Here is an 8,453-nt window from a genome sequence, read left to right on the forward strand (position 1 = left end):
CAACTTGTGCGACTATGCGCAAGACTTACATATCGCTTACGTATACCTACGTTACGTTAATTATAATTATAAACACCTTCGTATGTTTCTATACAGTTCAACTTTGCGAAATTTTTAAGTTTTATGTATTTCTTACGTATACGTTCATTGTAAACAAGCACTAAGTCGTGCTAGATTGATCTTAGCCTTTGCATATCAAAGTTGTATCGCATTATCTGCAGGGGTTGTTGACCATCTCCTAGGGCCATTGTATTGGACTCGTCGGCTCTCTCTAGTTTCTCATGGCTTGCATCCGGCTGCAGGAACACTTCCAAATCTTGCACGATATCCGGCTTTTGCGATAAGACGGAGCAGAATTTCAATTTCTCCTGCCAAAAAACTACAGATGTGGTGTCACAGCCACTTGGCATTCAACACTGGAGGAGAAGGAGGAATACTATGTATCCCTGTATTCTCCTCTGCCACTACTGTGAAGGTAAACATTGGTTGTCGTTAGCGGGGACCCATTTAGAATTACTACCAGGTGAACGTTTTCACCTATTATGAAAACCCGGCAAAACTCGTTGCTCTTGAAGATTGCAGTGCTCTTCTTCGTCTTCATTCATTGTGAAAATAGCCTGCCGCTCTAGTTCTGCCAGCAGCATTTGGATGACACTATGCTTGTTTCTTTCGTTGGGTAGTAGGAACTTTTCCTGTGGTGTTTTGATACGCGTGTTCTCATTGAAGAGGTTATCTCCCGTGAGTGCAGCACATCACCGTGATTATTCAACACTTTTCATGTCCTTATGGGACCTCGTGAGATTATCCGAGTAACCATCGAATACCAATAATTAAGTATAACAAAACTAAAAATTTTGTTTAAACTTGTTAATATTCATAGAGCTGTGTGAAACTAATTGGGTTACAGAGTCCTCACATAGCTCGTATTTTAGGTAATGTTCTCTACTTGAGAAATAGTAATGACACTTTTCCTCCTCAAAACACTCCTTTACTTCTTTTTTTTGCGAAAAACTGAAAAAAGTCCAAAATGTCCATTTTCACCCTGTATATCAGCTGGCTCACGTTTCTGAGGGTTGTAAATCTAGATTTATGCTATCTAGTTAGTCCGTAGCAACATATTAAAAATGAAAGTTTACAGTATTACCACTTTTGTCTGTGAGGGGGATAGGGTCTTTTGTGTGGGACAGAAAGGATTAACATTGTTGTCAGCTTTGAAGATTATGTTTATATTGTGTTTTTTGAAGATGTTTTTAAAAGAATTCGAGGCTGAACCAATAAGGGTACACAATAGAAGGGATGATTTTTTCCTGAGCGGGAGACAATTGGGTGGATTTATTGAAGTTGTGTTTGTTGTAGGTTGGAAAGAAGTTCGAGGGTAGTTAGCGTTTTCCGCAATTTGATAGATGGCTTTAAGTTCTAGGTTAAATTTCTTTGTGCTAAGCGGTAAGTGGAATAATATGTGGAAATAATAATAATACTCTTTATTTCGTCGACGATATGATAGGGGAGATGATTGTAAATTTTTAAAGGCATTACATAGCAGCTAGCGGCTGTGTAAGTTAGTCTGTGAGGAGGAATATGTACTTTCTGGGCAGCTCTTATTGGATACTCATTCAATTTTCCCCTTTGTTTGATCTTACCGCTTAACACTTTTGTATGTACATATAGTGCACAACTCATTATGTATACTGATGTTACTGTTAGAATTTTCAATTGCCTGAACATATCCTTACAATGTTTCGTATGGGGCGCAAAAGTCATTGTACGTAGTATTCGATTCTGGCAAACTAAAATTTTGGACATCCAATTGGTATTACCCCAGCATACAATACCATAACTCAATATCGAATGCACACACGGCCGTAGCCAGATACAATTACTTGAGCGGGCAAATACAATTTCAGGTAGGGCAAGTAATTTGACCGGAACTCCGTGATAGTACGTAATTTGAAGGTACGGGTAGTGGGACGACGTATCACACTCACACGAAGGTGTGGAGGATGGACTTACACCTTGAAATAGCATTCCTTACTCCAAAATGTTTATTTAAAAACAATAAAACCATAAAAAGCCAAAAAAACAGTTTTTATTTCGAAAACCAGAACAAGAAAAGAAAATAAAAGCAACAAAAATTAGAAATTAAAATCAGAATAGCTGAAACTTTCTATTTTTCCTTGCATTAAATTTTCGCAATACGTCTTCATCATTTAGTTCTTCAGTTTCGTGCTTCTCAAACGCTAAGAATACTAAATCGGCCATTCTTTGTAATCCAGTTAAATTGTATTTTTACCAGGAAAGTTGTGGGGTAGTTTTGATTTCTTTGATTCTACATGTTTTTTGGAGTGCTGAATCCGAATCTGAGGTTTGCCAACAAAATTTCTTGACGCAACATTGAAAAAAATACAAAAGAAGTTGAAAAAGATATTTTTTTGGCAGTGTTGTGCTTACAACTTGAAAACTATCAACTTTTCGAAAATAACCTTCCTATTCAAAATTAAAGTACATAAAATTTCCTACAGACCCCACTATTTAGTTTTTTTCCTCGATAAACCATTCGGGCTCAAGCGCCAGTTGAAAATTGGCGTATTTCGGCTATTCCACAAAACATAGTTTTTTCGCACTAAAACCCTAAATTAATATTAAGCGTTGTCAATAAGTGAATTCCTTGCATTTACCGACTATTATTTGAATTTCATATGTAAGGGTGGTTTTTTCTCATTTTTATAACATTCAAGGTGTTTATTGTAGTCCAGAATTGTATGAAAAGTTAATTTCTAACGAACAACACTATATCATATTATTATATTATTTATAATATATAATACTTATACTGTGCGATCTAAAACTATTCCCACTCTCTTCCGAACCAGATAAAGAAATCACAAAACCCTACCTTAGCATGTTTGGATAATTATTGTTGAATTTGGGAAATTGGCGCTGTGGTCATTATTAATTCAAAAAATTCAAATGGCAAAAGGGGGTATATTGATTTCCTATTCAACGGCATTATCCCTCTTGCTCCGGTGTTCTGAAGAATCACGTACTCCTCGGAGTGGGGTAACGCAATTACCCCAGCTTAAATTTGTCTGTTAACAACTGAACCCGATTTATTTCTTTTCTGTTTACATGTTAACCAGCGACAAAAAGCGAGTTCATGATTTTGGACTGTCCGTCCGTCCATCTGTGTAACTTTGTGAGGGTGTGTATGTATGTGAATGGGAGGAGGGTCTCCAGACTGCAAACGCAGGTACACGGTGACGTAATGGGCCTTGGCTCATCTGTGAAGGAGTGGGAGAGTTTTATACCAGACGGAACAGTTATAAAATCTTTTCAGGAGACCGGTAGACAATGAAAAGTACGGATTTATATTTGCACAGAATAATAATAAAATATGAGTATTTGCGGATACAGCTGAAATACCCCAATTTTCAACTGGCGCTCGAGCCCGAACGGTTCATCGAGGAAAAAAACTAAATAGTGGGGTCTGTAGGAAATTTTATGTACTTTCATTTTGAATAGGAAGGTTATTTTCGAATAGTTGATAGTTTTCAAGTTGTAAGCACAAAACTGCCAAAAAAATATCTTTTTCAACTTCTTATGTGTTTTTTTCAATGTTGCGTCAAGAAATTTTGTTGGCAAACCTCAGATTCGGATTCAGCACCCCAAAAAACATATAGAATCAAAGAAATCAAAACTACCCCACAACTTTCCCGCTAGATGCCCGTTTGAGCACAAATGGCCTGTATTATTGGTGATTCATGGAATAGCGTTGCGGACGATTAATAGCCGTCAGTGTAGAAAAAGTCGATTCACAGGCAGCAGTGCTACATCCAAATGTCGCCACTGCGGCAAGGAGTTGATAGGTGTCTGAAAAGGCTTCTCGATGTGCATAAATTAAATCAAACATATTGCACGAAGATTTCTTTTGCACATAGCTTCGCACTACAGCTAATTCTTCTTTACTAGGTATGGTGATTCCTAATAACAAATTATAAGTATTTGTAATATAAGAAATTTATACTTTTACCTAGTCCAGAAAAATATTGCAACTTTTCAAAATCGAATTCCTCTACAGTCGCAACAGCCGCAATTAGTCCATCGTGTTCTTCAAAGCGTCTTTCCATTTCTGATAATACCATATCAATTGCTTCATAGTAGCCACTTCTAAGATTAGTATCAGAGCTTGTGCTTGAACTTGAATGAGGTAGTTGTTCTGTGACAATGTAATCATCGAAATTGATGGGTTTTCGTTTTCTTTTTGAGTTTTCTGTATTCGCATCTGGCAGAAGTTGTTTAGCGTCTGCTAATAAGGAACAATAATTTTTCTCTGTTCTTAACAAACGTATTTCCGTAACAGTGGACTTGATAATGGATAAAGCTGCTGTTAGTCTAATGGTTCGAGTTTGTAAAGCCGCATCTGCTGGCTGTAGAAGTGATAATATTTTGTTGGCTAGTAGCAATGCGAAACGAAATTCTATTTTTTCAATAACTACTTGCAAGCCAGTACTTTTAGCAACATCAAATCCATTAAAATTCCCTTTCTGAATTACTTGTTGTTTTCAAAATTTCTTTATAATTTGATAGAATGACTTGTGCTGCTTTTAAATGTCCCGACCAGCGCTGTTCTAACAAACGACCGATCGTTCTTCCTTCATATATTTCTGCCACATTATCAATGATGAAAAAATTCGTGGAGTAAAATGCACTGATCAAAAAAGTGGTTGAGCATTGTGATTTCTGAAACTGTTTTTACTACAACTAAGTGTAGTCGGTGATTGAAGCAGTGGACATACGGAACAGTTCTTTGAAGTTTGTTCTGAATTTTTGCCGCAACTCCTCCTACTCTGCCACTCATAACACTGGCTCCATCATAGCACTGACTGAGCAAGTGCTTTGTATCAATATTATTTTTTTGTAAGACTTCTAACGTTTCTGCAGTAAAAGTGTTCGCATCCAATTTTTTTGTTGTGATTATTTGGAGAAGCAATTCCCTTACCTTTCCATCTTTTACCTACCTAATGGCAATTGTTACATTTTCACGATTATCTTTGGTTCCATCTTCTAGTAATGTAAACCACTTAACATCCGCGTTATTAATAGAATTTGCAATATTGCTTCTAACCACTTCTGCCATTACTTCAATTATTTCGTTTTGTATTTCTGGTGATGTATAAATGGCGTTTCGGGGAATATGTATTTGGCATTCGGCCAAAAATTTATCCTTCCGTAGAGTATACTCAAATAATTTATTGAACAAACCCCTTTCCGTATGCTCCTCTAAATTGTAATTTCCTCTTAAGGCCAATTCGTTTACAACTAAGAATTGTATAACCTCTATTATTGATTTCATATAGTATCGATGCTTTTCTAAAACTCCAGAGCTGACAAGTGTTGATACTGACGTGCAGGAATTTATTCTTTGATTTCTTTCTGTCCACAGTGCCATAGCGCGAATATGAGTCTCAGATTTTTCATGCCGAGAAAATCCTCTAACATCAAGAGCGTTTTTCCAATTTTTAAACCCACTACTTGTAAATGCAACTTCTTTAGTACCATGTGGCTGAAATTGCATACAGGCGTAACAGTAAGCTGCATCGCGTTCCTCTGAATATAACAACCAGCTAAATCGACTATACCATTCAGATCGAAAACAACGAAAATTTGTCTTGGGGTAATTCACAAGTTTTGTTTGTTTTATAGGTTCCCCACGTTTAGGCAAATCTTGAGGAACTTCTATGTTTGTTGTGTTTTGTGCAGTATTTGCGGTCGTAGGAGTTACTGTTTCGACAGTAGTTTTTGAAGGAGATTCGTCGGGTAACTCCTGTAACACGTCCTCTCGTTTTTTAATGAAATTTCTAATATCCATTGCTCCGGCAGAACAGAACAGAGTTGTAATGAAAAGAACTAAACTGTCCACGTGTTTCCGTAGTGTACGCAACACCTTTTTTTACTAAAAAACTTAATTTTAACACTTCCAATGTACAAACAAAACAAATTTAAGAAGACGCTCCGGTAGCTCCACTTTCCACTAATACCAGCAGCAAACAGAACTAGAACAATATTAAGTATACCCGCAATATGTCGCCGCCAGTGCGGTGGCGGCAGCGTGGCGCGCGCGCTTTCTCCACGCTCTTATCTCTAGGTAGACTACTAAATTGTGGAATGAAGACTCATCGACTAGATGCATTATATATAATAAAATTATGTATAAACGTTGACCGCGTATAAATTAGGGAATGTAGAACTACATCCGAGACTACATCTTATTGATTTATTTCTGCATCAAGTCAGTACTTGTATTAAAATAAACAGTTCTATTGCTATTCAATCAGGGCGGGCAGATTATTTCCCAGAGCGGGCAATGCCCGCTCTGGCCCCTCCCTGGCTACGGCCCTGAATGCACACTTCCAAAATAGTATGAGCGCATAGCTTCACTATTGACTAATTTTCTAATTCTAAACAGGGCAAAATTAGAAGTCGTTAAGTAAATAAAAATGGAAGGAGGAAAGTTTATGTTGAAGAGGGTGGAAGGAGGAAAGGGGATTATATTGTTAGTGGTAGTAGGTTTCCTATAAATACCTATATCTATTTTTAGGGAGGTACGTCCAATTGAGAGGTCTAGGAAATTGAGGGTGTTGTTGGTTTCTTTTTCTACTGTAAATTGTATGGTTTTATGTAAGGAATTGAGGAAATTGAAACAGGAGTCAGGGTCAGAAGCACTGCCTTCTAAGATCACAAAAATGTCATCGACATATCGTTTATAACACTTGCAATGGGTGTTGATTAAAGGGGTTTTAAAAAGATGGTGGGTCTTGATTAGTGAAGGAAAAAAATCTAGCTTCACCACGACAATGCATCCGTTCAATCATCTCATTTTGTGTCAAAGAAATTGGTCGGTTTGAGAATCCAATTGATTCGCAACCCACCTTATTCGCCTACTATGATTTCATCAGACTTCCACTGGTTCTAAAAGTTTATCTGGCTATATAAAGAAATTTTTTCCATCGACCCTTGTAACTAAATGTTGGTTAACTTTAAAATGGGCTTATTATACCAATGCGCGTTTTTTGTAGCTTAATGTCTTTAGCTAAAATATAATGGGTTTCAATTAATTAAATGAATTCCCTTTAATCAAAAGGAGTTGGTGCAGAACCGAAAAGGAAACATTGGGTATTTCGTTTCACAATACTTCCATCGGCAATGAAATAGATACCTACTAGAACAGATTCGAATAAATAATATGAATTACATTCTGTATATTCAAGCATAGCGTTACGTAATTGAAATGTACAAAGTTTATATGTAGATGTTTCGGATTTCCTCTTGCCGTTAGCGTTTAGAACTCCGTTCTAATGCAGACTTTATAGAGTTTATATTACAGTTCCTGCACGCGAGTTTATATAAATTAGAACGAGAACGGCAATTTAGAACTTTGTTCTCCCGGTAGTCGTACAGTTTTCTAAACGCGCTCGCCATTTTATTAGCGATAGCGTTCCAATTTTATTCAATACAAATCCTTCGCAGATATATCGGAAACTAAAAATCTACATGTAAATATCTCACTGAACTGAAGTTAATTTTCATTTATTCTTATTGATTATAATGGGGGTATAAAAATAAGTACAATAGGGTGGAGTGAAAAATTGAAATTTCGAAAACTGTTTTGGAATTGTACACAAAAGTTCCCAATTTGTATTACAAAACTAATGTTTATTTGTGGTTATTCAAAAAAATGTTAATCTTCTGCCCTCTACCGGGCTTTGAAAAAATTTAAAAAAAATAACAAACTTATGATTTTAATTGGAAAGTTAGGTAATATGCACGTTTTGTTATTATCAAAGTAATATCCAATAGAAATATCTTTTAAATCTGCCATTTTTATCCCTCTACCCACCCCCCTCCTAATTGTGATTATTTATTGTTTGGAGTCTTTTGAACTTGAATTTTGGCATTGTGAATCAATTTTTGCCCAGGTAAAACTCTCTCTTTTTTGGTGAACCAACAACCGATGAAGAAGCTTTGGTTACGACCTTCAGGCATCTTGAGGCATTTTGAGGGGCCCCGCGCCGATTAAAACCATTTCCATATGGAACTCTGTCTGTCTATATTTTTTCACGCCAGCGCCTAAACACATTGAGCATAAATTTGGTAGATGATCTTCAGTTCATTGTGCAAAGAACCCATTAGTTCAATTTTTTTATCAAACTAAACTCAATTTTGGCCCGTATGAATAAAAGTAAGCAAATGCTTATACTTGCAAAATTCAAAGTAAATACTCGTAACTGTCCCTTCATACTAGTCTGTTTAGCATGGTTTAGCAGCGGTGCACTGCGTCCTGTCCTTCTGCTTAGAAGCGCTGCTAAGTCGCCCAGTGCGAAGGAGCACTTATGAGTATTTACTTTGAATTTTGCAAGTATAAGCATTTGCTTATTTTTATTCATACGGGCCATTGA

Source organism: Photinus pyralis, unplaced genomic scaffold (assembly GCF_008802855.1).
Source record: "Photinus pyralis isolate 1611_PpyrPB1 unplaced genomic scaffold, Ppyr1.3 Ppyr1.4_LG1, whole genome shotgun sequence".
NCBI classification, from domain to species: domain Eukaryota; kingdom Metazoa; phylum Arthropoda; class Insecta; order Coleoptera; family Lampyridae; genus Photinus; species Photinus pyralis.